This window comes from Littorina saxatilis, linkage group LG5, assembly GCF_037325665.1.
Source record: "Littorina saxatilis isolate snail1 linkage group LG5, US_GU_Lsax_2.0, whole genome shotgun sequence".
NCBI lineage: Eukaryota > Metazoa > Mollusca > Gastropoda > Littorinimorpha > Littorinidae > Littorina > Littorina saxatilis.
The window spans coordinates 60,932,046-60,944,559 of record NC_090249.1 but is presented as its reverse complement, the minus strand read 5'-3'; positions in this window follow the sequence as shown (position 1 = coordinate 60,944,559).

Below are 12,514 nucleotides of genomic sequence, written 5' to 3'. Positions count from 1 at the left end.
GTTAATCATAATTTTTATATTTTTAATTTTCAGAGCTTGTTTTTAATCCGAATATAACATAATTATATGTTTTTGGAATCAGAAAATGATGAAGAATACGATACACGTAATTTTGGATCGTTTTATAAAAAAATAATTGTAATTACAATTTTCAGATTTTTAATGACCAAAGTCGTTAATCAAATTGTAAGCCTCCAAGCTGAAATGTAATACCAAAGTCCGGCCTTCATCGAAGATTGCTTTGCCAAAATTTCAATCAATTTTATTGAAAAATGAGGGTGTGACAGTGCCGCCTCAACTTTTACAAAATGCCGGATATGACGTCATCAAAGGTATTTATCGAAAAAATGAAAAATTTGTCTGGGGATATCATACCCAGGAACTCTCATGAAAAATTTCATAAAGATCGGTCCAGTAGTTTACTCTGAATCGCTCTACACACACACACAGACACACACACACACACACACACACACACACACACACACACACACATACACCACGACCCTCGTCTCGATTCCCCCTCTCAACTCAACTCAACTCAACTCAAATTTTATTGGCTTCAATTTTCATAGAAGAATTTGTCTTGCGCTTGGGAGAAAGTAAGAGTATAACATATAACAAGTCGCGTAAGGCGAAAATACAATATTTAGTCAAGTAGCTGCCATTTTTCAGCAAGACCGTATACTCGTAGCATCGTCAGTCCACCGCTCATGGCAAAGGCAGTGAAATTGACAAGAAGAGCGGGGTAGTAGTTGCGCTAAGAAGGATAGCACGCTTTTCTGTACCTCTCTTTGTTTTAACTTTCTGAGCGTGTTTTTAATCCAAACATATCATATCTATATGTTTTTGGAATCAGGAACCGACAAGGAATAAGATGAAAGTGTTTTTAAATTGATTTCGAAAAAAAAATTTTGATAATAATTTTTATATATTTAATTTTCAGAGCTTGTTTTTAATCCGAATATAACATATTTATATGTTTTTGGAATCAGCAAATGATGGAGAATAAGATAAACGTAAATTTGGATCGTTTTATAAATTTTTATTTTTTTTTACAATTTTCAGATTTTTAATGACCAAAGTCATTAATTAATTTTTAAGCCACCAAGCTGAAATGCAATACCGAACCCCGGGCTTCGTCGAAGATTACTTGACCAAAATTTCAACCAATTTGGTTGAAAAATGAGGGCGTGACAGTGCCGCCTCAACTTTCACGAAAAGCCGGATATGACGTCATCAAAGACATTTATCAAAAAAATGAAAAAAACGTATGGGGATTTCATACCCAGGAACTCTCATGTCAAATTTCATAAAGATCGGTCCAGTAGTTTAGTCTGAATCGCTCTACACACACACACACACACACACACACACACACACATACACCACGACCCTCGTCTCGATTCCCCCCTCTACGTTAAAATATTTAGTCAAAACTTGACTAAATATAAAAACAGCATTCATATCACATTTCATGTATCACACACAGTAATCACTAGTATAAGCCTACAATTATCACATTTGTACCTGTATCATACATGCAAATAAATAGTATCACATTTCCACGTATCACACACAATATATACATTACATAACATACAGCAAGCTTCCATCTCCCGCGCCCCCCCCCCCCCCTCCCTCCCCCTCTATTTTAAAACATTTAGTCAAAACTTGCCTTTTAAATATTTTAATACACCATTATACGCCGCTTCATAACTTCTCTTTATCATTTTCATATTGCAAATGGCGTCGGTTTAATGTAATGGCTGTTGAAGGGTCGATGAACAGATACGCCAACGGGTATTAAACTCATGAAACTGGCGCCAGCTCAGCACTTAGTCCTCGTCATTAGGCGTCCACCTTCATTTGGGAGACTGTCAGTATAGCCCCATATGCCAATGAGTGTGTTCAACAGTGATACATGTATGATTGAAACTATTTCAAGAAATTGCTAGGTTAAGATATGCACCCATCTTCATTCGGGAGATTGTATAGCCCTATACGCCAATGAGTGTGTTCAACAGTGATATGATTGAAACGATTGTAAGACATTGCGAGGTTGAGATATGCAGCCACCTTCACTAGAGAGACACTGCAGCCCTGTACATGCTAACATGCGCGTTCATCAGTGATGTCATTGAAACAAAATGTAGAAAGTATGCAAAGCTCAGCCGTTTTTGTGAACGTTAGAGAGTGATGCTTTGATCACGAGAACAGTTGTACCATACCAGTTGATTTGGCGTCTGATTTTTGGCCTTTAAGAAACAATTCAAATGAATCCTCTTCTTGCTTTTTCAGTATTTCAATCGCTTGAACTATCCCCTCCTCATTGTCATTATCTTCTTCGACCTTTCCCCCGTTATTTTCCCTTGATTTCGATACACACAACCTCCCAACCTCCAAAAACAAAAGTGCATCGCTCAGCCAAAACTGCACAAACACAGCACCCACCTCTTGACTGCGAGGCATAATTATAAGGTCAAGTTTCGGCCAGCCCGGAACACCCAAAGGTTGAGTGGAGACTTCCAGACGTTGTTGGCGCGAAGAGGATCAGCGGCCAATCAATCATCATGCCAGGCGACAGACCCCAGGGGGCGCGCAGATCGATCGTTACGTGACAGGGGCATCATGGCAGACCAAACCGCAGTAGTATATAAACATATATATCTCACTTAAGTTTTTCCTTTAGCATATCATCACATGTATGTCCCTAAGAAGTAATTTACTTGTGAGGGCGTAAAAGCTCGCCCCCCCCCCCCCCCCCCCCCCCCCACAAAGAAAAAAATGGTATATAATAAATCGAACTTTTGTTTTCTCCCATAGGAGAAAAAAAAGATGCAGCGCAGATTTCTTCCATAGGAGAAAAAAAAAAAAGATGCAGCGCAGATTTGTCAGACGCTGCAGTGATCGTCAATACAGGAGTTGGAATTTGAAAACTGATGTACTCCACGAGACGTGAGATTGATTGGTGTTGTAAAGTGTACACGGGTTCAATGCGAGTTTATAAGCCAATCGATTATTCAGCTGTGACTTTTCCGTCTTCGTTCGAGTTTTTTCCCCCAAGTATGTTCGTATTTCAGCAACATCAGTGACACGCTGACGGCAAATTATTAGTGTTGTAACAAATTCCAGCAGGTGACACGTTCTTCTTGCGGTGTGGGGGTGACGTAGCTCAGCTGATGCAGCCCTGGCTTTAATACCTGTTCGTCGCGATCGCCGTGGACTCGAACCCGGGTTCAACTTTGTGCAGAAACTCTTCGGTGTCCAAACACCCCCGTGACCGCCTTGATGATCCCAAGCCAAGTCGCAGGCTTGGATAACACCCATACATGAAGGCATCATCATCTCTCCTTACACAATGAAACCCCTGTTTTAAGATACCCCCCCCCCCCAATTTAAGACTCCATTCCTTTTAAGACCCGGTTTTTCTCAAACTTTCTGTTCATAGCCTGTGTAAATGAACCCCCATTTTAAGACTCCCTCCTTATCAACACCTGGTTTACTTTCTTCAGATTTTTGGAGGTCTTAAAAGGGGGTTCCCCTGTATTAATAAACGTGTCCCAACATTGGTCATACACAGACGTTTAATATCAAAGGTCAGTTACTCACTCTTTGTGCTGACGACACGCATCGTAAGGTGTTCTCACACAAGCTCGTTTTGAAAGTGCCTAATGTTGTTCCCCTTCTCTCGCTTTCTTTGGCAGCTTGGACGCCAAGTGAGGGTCTTGGAGAATGGAGAGCGCGTGGGTCGACCATCGTGGAGTCTCCCACCTCTTGGAGCATGGAGAGCGCGTGGGTCGACCATCGTGGAGTCTCCCACCTCTTGGAGCATGGAGAGCGCGTGGGTCGACCATACCATCGTGGAGTCTCCCACCTCTTGGAGCATGGAGAGCGCGTGGGTCGACCATCGTGGAGTCTCCCACCTCTTGGAGCATGGAGAGCGCGTGGGTCGACCATCGTGGAGTCTCCCACCTCTTGGAGCATGGAGAGCGCGTGGGTCGACCAACGTGGAGTCTCCCACCTCTTGGGGCATGGAGAGCGCGTGGGTCGACCATCGTGGAGTCTCCCACCTCTTGGAGCATGGAGAGCGCGTGGGTCGACCATCGTGGAGTCTCCCACCTCTTGGAGAATGGAGAGCACGTGGGTCGACCATCGTGGAGTCTCCCACCTCTTGGAGAATGGAGAGCGCGTGGGTCGACCATCGTGGAGTCTCCCACCTCTTGGAGCATGGAGAGCGCGTGGGTCGACCAACGTGGAGTCTCCCACCTCTTGGAGCATGGAGAGCGCGTGGGTCGACCATCGTGGAGTCTCCCACCTCTTGGAGCATGGAGAGCGCGTGGGTCGACCAACGTGGAGTCTCCCACCTCTTGGAGCATGGAGAGCGCGTGGGTCGACCATCGTGGAGTCTCCCACCTCTTGGAGCATGGAGAGCGCGTGGGTCGACCAACGTGGAGTCTCCCACCTCTTGGAGCATGGAGAGCGCGTGGGTCGACCATCGTGGAGTCTCCCACCTCTTAGGAGCATGGAGAGCGCGTGGGTCGACCATCGTGGAGTCTCCCACCTCTTGGAGCATGGAGAGCGCGTGGGTCGACCAACGTGGAGTCTCCCACCTCTTGGAGAATGGAGAGCGCGTGGGTCGACCAACGTGGAGTCTCCCACCTCTTGGAGCATGGAGAGCGCGTGGGTCGACCAACGTGGAGTCTCCCACCTCTTGGAGCATGGAGAGCGCGTGGGTCGACCATCGTGGAGTCTCCCACCTCTCGGAGCATGGAGAGCGCGTGGGTCGACCATCGTGGAGTCTCCCACCTCTTGGAGCATGGAGAGCGCGTGGGTCGACCATCGTGGAGTCTCCCACCTCTTGGAGCATGGAGAGCGCGTGGGTCGACCATCGTGGAGTCTCCCACCTCTTGGAGCATGGAGAGCGCGTGGGTCGACCATCGTGGAGTCTCCCACCTCTTGGAGCATGGAGAGCGCGTGGGTCGACCATCGTGGAGTCTCCCACCTCTTGGAGCATGGAGAGCGCGTGGGTCGACCAACGTGGAGTCTCCCACCTCTTGGAGCATGGAGAGCGCGTGGGTCGACCATCGTGGAGTCTCCCACCTCTTGGAGCATGGGGAGCGCGTGGGTCGACCATCGTGGAGTCTCCCACCTCTTGGAGCATGGAGAGCGCGTGGGTCGACCATCGTGGAGTCTCCCACCTCTTGGAGAATGGAGAGCGCGTGGGTCGACCATCGTGGAGTCTCCCACCTCTTGGAGAATGGAGAGCGCGTGGGTCGACCATCGTGGAGTCTCCCACCTCTTGGAGCATGGAGAGCGCGTGGGTCGACCAACGTGGAGTCTCCCACCTCTTGGAGCATGGAGAGCGCGTGGGTCGACCATCGTGGAGTCTCCCACCTCTTGGAGCATGGAGAGCGCGTGGGTCGACCAACGTGGAGTCTCCCACCTCTTGGAGCATGGAGAGCGCGTGGGTCGACCATCGTGGAGTCTCCCACCTCTTGGAGCATGGAGAGCGCGTGGGTCGACCAACGTGGAGTCTCCCACCTCTTGGAGCATGGAGAGCGCGTGGGTCGACCATCGTGGAGTCTCCCACCTCTTGGAGAATGGAGAGCGCGTGGGTCGACCATCGTGGAGTCTCCCACCTCTTGGAGCATGGAGAGCGCGTGGGTCGACCAACGTGGAGTCTCCCACCTCTTGGAGCATGGAGAGCGCGTGGGTCGACCATCGTGGAGTCTCCCACCTCTTGGAGCATGGAGAGCGCGTGTGTCGACCATCGTGGAGTCTCCCACCTCTTGGAGCATGGAGAGCGCGTGGGTCGACCAACGTGGAGTCTACCACCTCTAGGAGCATGGAGAGCGCGTGGGTCGACCATCGTGAAGTCTCCCACCTCTAGGAGCATGGAGAGCGCGTGGGTCGACCATCGTGGAGTCTCCCACCTCTTGGAGCATGGAGAGCGCGTGGGTCGACCAACGTGGAGTCTCCCACCTCTTGGAGCATGGAGAGCGCGTGGGTCGACCATCGTGGAGTCTCCCACCTCTTGGAGCATGGAGAGCGCGTGGGTCGACCAACGTGGAGTCTCCCACCTCTTGGAGCATGGAGAGCGCGTGTGTCGACCATCGTGGAGTCTCCCACCTCTTGGAGCATGGAGAGCGCGTGGGTCGACCATCGTGGAGTCTCCCACCTCTTGGAGAATGGAGAGCGCGTGGGTCGACCATCGTGGAGTCTCCCACCTCTTGGAGAATGGAGAGCGCGTGGGTCGACCATCGTGGAGTCTCCCACCTCTTGGAGCATGGAGAGCGCGTGGGTCAACCATCGTGGAGTCTCCCACCTCTTGGAGAATGGAGAGCGCGTGGGTCGACCATCGTGGAGTCTCCCACCTCTTGGAGCATGGAGAGCGCGTGGGTCGACCAACGTGGAGTCTCCCACCTCTTGGAGCATGGAGAGCGCGTGGGTCGACCATCGTGGAGTCTCCCACCTCTTGGAGCATGGAGAGCGCGTGGGTCGACCATCGTGGAGTCTCCCACCTCTTGGAGCATGGAGAGCGCGTGGGTCGACCAACGTGGAGTCTACCACCTCTAGGAGCATGGAGAGCGCGTGGGTCGACCATCGTGAAGTCTCCCACCTCTAGGAGCATGGAGAGCGCGTGGGTCGACCATCGTGGAGTCTCCCACCTCTTGGAGCATGGGGAGCGGGTGGGTCGACCATCGTGGAGTCTCCCACCTCTTGGAGCATGGAGAGCGCGTGGGTCGACCATCGTGGAGTCTCCCACCTCTTGGAGCATGGAGAGCGCGTGGGTCGACCAACGTGGAGTCTCCCACCTCTAGGAGCATGGAGAGCGCGTGGGTCGACCATCGTGGAGTCTCCCACCTCTTGGAGCATGGAGAGCGCGTGGGTCGACCAACGTGGAGTCTCCCACCTCTTGGAGCATGGAGAGCGCGTGGGTCGACCATCGTGGAGTCTCCCACCTCTTGGAGCATGGAGAGCGCGTGGGTCGACCATCGTGGAGTCTCCCACCTCTTGGAGCATGGAGAGCGCGTGGGTCGACCATCGTGGAGTCTCCCACCTCTTGGAGAATGGAGAGCGCGTGGGTCGACCAACGTGGAGTCTCCCACCTCTTGGAGAATGGAGAGCGCGTGGGTCGACCAACGTGGAGTCTCCCACCTCTTGGAGAATGGAGAGCGCGTGGGTCGACCATCGTGGAGTCTCCCACCTCTTGGAGCATGGAGAGCGCGTGGGTTGACCAACGTGGAGTCTCCCACCTCTTGGAGCATGGAGAGCGCGTGGGTCGACCATCGTGGAGTCTCCCACCTCTTGGAGCATGGAGAGCGCGTGGGTCGACCATCGTGGAGTCTCCCACCTCTTGGAGCATGGAGAGCGCGTGGGTCGACCATCGTGGAGTCTCCCACCTCTTGGAGCATGGAGAGCGCGTGGGTCGACCATCGTGGAGTCTCCCCCCTCTTGGAGCATGGAGAGCGCGTGGGTCGACCATCGTGAAGTCTCCCACCTCTAGGAGCATGGAGAGCGCGTGGGTCGACCATCGTGGAGTCTCCCACCTCTTGGAGCATGGGGAGCGGGTGGGTCGACCATCGTGGAGTCTCCCACCTCTTGGAGCATGGAGAGCGCGTGGGTCGACCATCGTGGAGTCTCCCACCTCTTGGAGCATGGAGAGCGCGTGGGTCGACCAACGTGGAGTCTCCCACCTCTTGGAGAATGGAGAGCGCGTGGGTCGACCATCGTGGAGTCTCCCACCTCTTGGAGCATGGAGAGCGCGTGGGTCGACCAACGTGGAGTCTCCCACCTCTTGGAGCATGGAGAGCGCGTGGGTCGACCATCGTGGAGTCTCCCACCTCTTGGAGCATGGAGAGCGCGTGGGTCGACCATCGTGGAGTCTCCCACCTCTTGGAGCATGGAGAGCGCGTGGGTCGACCATCGTGGAGTCTCCCACCTCTTGGAGAATGGAGAGCGCGTGGGTCGACCAACGTGGAGTCTCCCACCTCTAGGAGCATGGAGAGCGCGTGGGTCGACCAACGTGGAGTCTCCCACCTCTAGGAGCATGGAGAGCGCGTGGGTCGACCAACGTGGAGTCTCCCACCTCTTGGAGCATGGAGAGCGCGTGGGTCGACCATCGTGGAGTCTCCCACCTCTTGGAGCATGGGGAGCGCGTGGGTCGACCATCGTGGAGTCTCCCACCTCTTGGAGAATGGAGAGCGCGTGGGTCGACCATCGTGGAGTCTCCCACCTCTTGGAGCATGGAGAGCGCGTGGGTCGACCATCGTGGAGTCTCCCACCTCTTGGAGCATGGAGAGCGCGTGGGTCGACCAACGTGGAGTCTCCCACCTCTTGGAGCATGGAGAGCGCGTGGGTCGACCATCGTGGAGTCCCCCTCCTCTTGGAGCATGGAGAGCGCGTGGGTCGACCAACGTGGAGTCTCCCACCTCTTGGAGCATGGAGAGCGCGTGGGTCGACCATCGTGGAGTCTCCCACCTCTTGGAGAATGGAGAGCGCGTGGGTCGACCATCGTGGAGTCTCCCACCTCTTGGAGCATGGAGAGCGCGTGGGTCGACCATCGTGGAGTCTCCCACCTCTTGGAGCATGGAGAGCGCGTGGGTCGACCATCGTGGAGTCTCCCACCTCTTGGAGAATGGAGAGCGCGTGGGTCGACCATCGTGGAGTCTCCCACCTCTTGGAGCATGGAGAGCGCGTGGGTCGACCAACGTGGAGTCTCCCACCTCTTGGAGCATGGAGAGTGCGTGGGTCGACCATCGTGGAGTCTCCCACCTCTTGGAGCATGGAGAGCGCGTGGGTCGACCATCGTGGAGTCTCCCACCTCTTGGAGCATGGAGAGCGCGTGGGTCGACCAACGTGGAGTCTACCACCTCTAGGAGCATGGAGAGCGCGTGGGTCGACCATCGTGAAGTCTCCCACCTCTAGGAGCATGGAGAGCGCGTGGGTCGACCATCGTGGAGTCTCCCACCTCTTGGAGCATGGGGAGCGGGTGGGTCGACCATCGTGGAGTCTCCCACCTCTTGGAGCATGGAGAGCGCGTGGGTCGACCATCGTGGAGTCTCCCACCTCTTGGAGCATGGAGAGCGCGTGGGTCGACCAACGTGGAGTCTCCCACCTCTAGGAGCATGGAGAGCGCGTGGGTCGACCATCGTGGAGTCTCCCACCTCTTGGAGCATGGAGAGCGCGTGGGTCGACCAACGTGGAGTCTCCCACCTCTTGGAGCATGGAGAGCGCGTGGGTCGACCATCGTGGAGTCTCCCACCTCTTGGAGCATGGAGAGCGCGTGGGTCGACCATCGTGGAGTCTCCCACCTCTTGGAGCATGGAGAGCGCGTGGGTCGACCATCGTGGAGTCTCCCACCTCTTGGAGAATGGAGAGCGCGTGGGTCGACCAACGTGGAGTCTCCCACCTCTTGGAGAATGGAGAGCGCGTGGGTCGACCAACGTGGAGTCTCCCACCTCTTGGAGAATGGAGAGCGCGTGGGTCGACCATCGTGGAGTCTCCCACCTCTTGGAGCATGGAGAGCGCGTGGGTTGACCAACGTGGAGTCTCCCACCTCTTGGAGCATGGAGAGCGCGTGGGTCGACCATCGTGGAGTCTCCCACCTCTTGGAGCATGGAGAGCGCGTGGGTCGACCATCGTGGAGTCTCCCACCTCTTGGAGCATGGAGAGCGCGTGGGTCGACCATCGTGGAGTCTCCCACCTCTTGGAGCATGGAGAGCGCGTGGGTCGACCATCGTGGAGTCTCCCCCCTCTTGGAGCATGGAGAGCGCGTGGGTCGACCATCGTGAAGTCTCCCACCTCTAGGAGCATGGAGAGCGCGTGGGTCGACCATCGTGGAGTCTCCCACCTCTTGGAGCATGGGGAGCGGGTGGGTCGACCATCGTGGAGTCTCCCACCTCTTGGAGCATGGAGAGCGCGTGGGTCGACCATCGTGGAGTCTCCCACCTCTTGGAGCATGGAGAGCGCGTGGGTCGACCAACGTGGAGTCTCCCACCTCTTGGAGAATGGAGAGCGCGTGGGTCGACCATCGTGGAGTCTCCCACCTCTTGGAGCATGGAGAGCGCGTGGGTCGACCAACGTGGAGTCTCCCACCTCTTGGAGCATGGAGAGCGCGTGGGTCGACCATCGTGGAGTCTCCCACCTCTTGGAGCATGGAGAGCGCGTGGGTCGACCATCGTGGAGTCTCCCACCTCTTGGAGCATGGAGAGCGCGTGGGTCGACCATCGTGGAGTCTCCCACCTCTTGGAGAATGGAGAGCGCGTGGGTCGACCAACGTGGAGTCTCCCACCTCTAGGAGCATGGAGAGCGCGTGGGTCGACCAACGTGGAGTCTCCCACCTCTAGGAGCATGGAGAGCGCGTGGGTCGACCAACGTGGAGTCTCCCACCTCTTGGAGCATGGAGAGCGCGTGGGTCGACCATCGTGGAGTCTCCCACCTCTTGGAGCATGGGGAGCGCGTGGGTCGACCATCGTGGAGTCTCCCACCTCTTGGAGAATGGAGAGCGCGTGGGTCGACCATCGTGGAGTCTCCCACCTCTTGGAGCATGGAGAGCGCGTGGGTCGACCATCGTGGAGTCTCCCACCTCTTGGAGCATGGAGAGCGCGTGGGTCGACCAACGTGGAGTCTCCCACCTCTTGGAGCATGGAGAGCGCGTGGGTCGACCATCGTGGAGTCCCCCTCCTCTTGGAGCATGGAGAGCGCGTGGGTCGACCAACGTGGAGTCTCCCACCTCTTGGAGCATGGAGAGCGCGTGGGTCGACCATCGTGGAGTCTCCCACCTCTTGGAGAATGGAGAGCGCGTGGGTCGACCATCGTGGAGTCTCCCACCTCTTGGAGCATGGAGAGCGCGTGGGTCGACCATCGTGGAGTCTCCCACCTCTTGGAGCATGGAGAGCGCGTGGGTCGACCATCGTGGAGTCTCCCACCTCTTGGAGAATGGAGAGCGCGTGGGTCGACCATCGTGGAGTCTCCCACCTCTTGGAGCATGGAGAGCGCGTGGGTCGACCAACGTGGAGTCTCCCACCTCTTGGAGCATGGAGAGCGCGTGGGTCGACCATCGTGGAGTCTCCCACCTCTTGGAGCATGGAGAGCGCGTGGGTCGACCATCGTGGAGTCTCCCACCTCTTGGAGCATGGAGAGCGCGTGGGTCGACCAACGTGGAGTCTACCACCTCTAGGAGCATGGAGAGCGCGTGGGTCGACCATCGTGAAGTCTCCCACCTCTAGGAGCATGGAGAGCGCGTGGGTCGACCATCGTGGAGTCTCCCACCTCTTGGAGCATGGGGAGCGGGTGGGTCGACCAACGTGGAGTCTCCCACCTCTTGGAGCATGGAGAGCGCGTGGGTCGACCATCGTGGAGTCTCCCACCTCTTGGAGCATGGAGAGCGCGTGGGTCGACCAACGTGGAGTCTCCCACCTCTTGGAGAATGGAGAGCGCGTGGGTCGACCATCGTGGAGTCTCCCACCTCTTGGAGCATGGAGAGCGCGTGGGTCGACCAACGTGGAGTCTCCCACCTCTTGGAGCATGGAGAGCGCGTGGGTCGACCATCGTGGAGTCTCCCACCTCTTGGAGCATGGAGAGCGCGTGGGTCGACCATCGTGGAGTCTCCCACCTCTTGGAGCATGGAGAGCGCGTGGGTCGACCATCGTGGAGTCTCCCACCTCTTGGAGCATGGAGAGCGCGTGGGTCGACCAACGTGGAGTCTCCCACCTCTTGGAGCATGGGGAGCGCGTGGGTCGACCATCGTGGAGTCTCCCACCTCTTGGAGCATGGAGAGCGCGTGGGTCGACCATCGTGGAGTCTCCCACCTCTTGGAGCATGGGGAGCGCGTGGGTCGACCATCGTGGAGTCTCCCACCTCTTGGAGCATGGAGAGCGCGTGGGTCGACCAACGTGGAGTCTCCCACCTCTAGGAGCATGGAGAGCGCGTGGGTCGACCAACGTGGAGTCTACCACCTCTTGGAGCATGGAGAGCGCGTGGGTCGACCATCGTGGAGTCTCCCACCTCTTGGAGAATGGAGAGCGCGTGGGTCGACCATCGTGGAGTCTCCCACCTCTTGGAGCATGGAGAGCGCGTGGGTCGACCAACGGGGAGTCTCCCACCTCTTGGAGAATGGAGAGCGCGTGGGTCGACCATCGTGGAGTCTCCCACCTCTTGGAGCATGGAGAGCGCGTGGGTCGACCATCGTGGAGTCTCCCTCCTCTTGGAGAATGGAGAGCGCGTGGGTCGACCATCGTGGAGTCTCCCACCTCTTGGAGCATGGAGAGCGCGTGGGTCGACCAACGTGGAGTCTCCCACCTCTTGGAGCATGGAGAGCGCGTGGGTCGACCATCGTGGAGTCTCCCACCTCTTGGAGCATGGAGAGCGCGTGGGTCGACCATCGTGGAGTCTCCCACCTCTTGGAGCATGGAGAGCGCGTGGGTCGACCATCGTGGAGTCTCCCACCTCTTGGAATGACATATTATGTCCGTGGTGCCTGTGATGAAAGGACACCCTTGAGACCAGC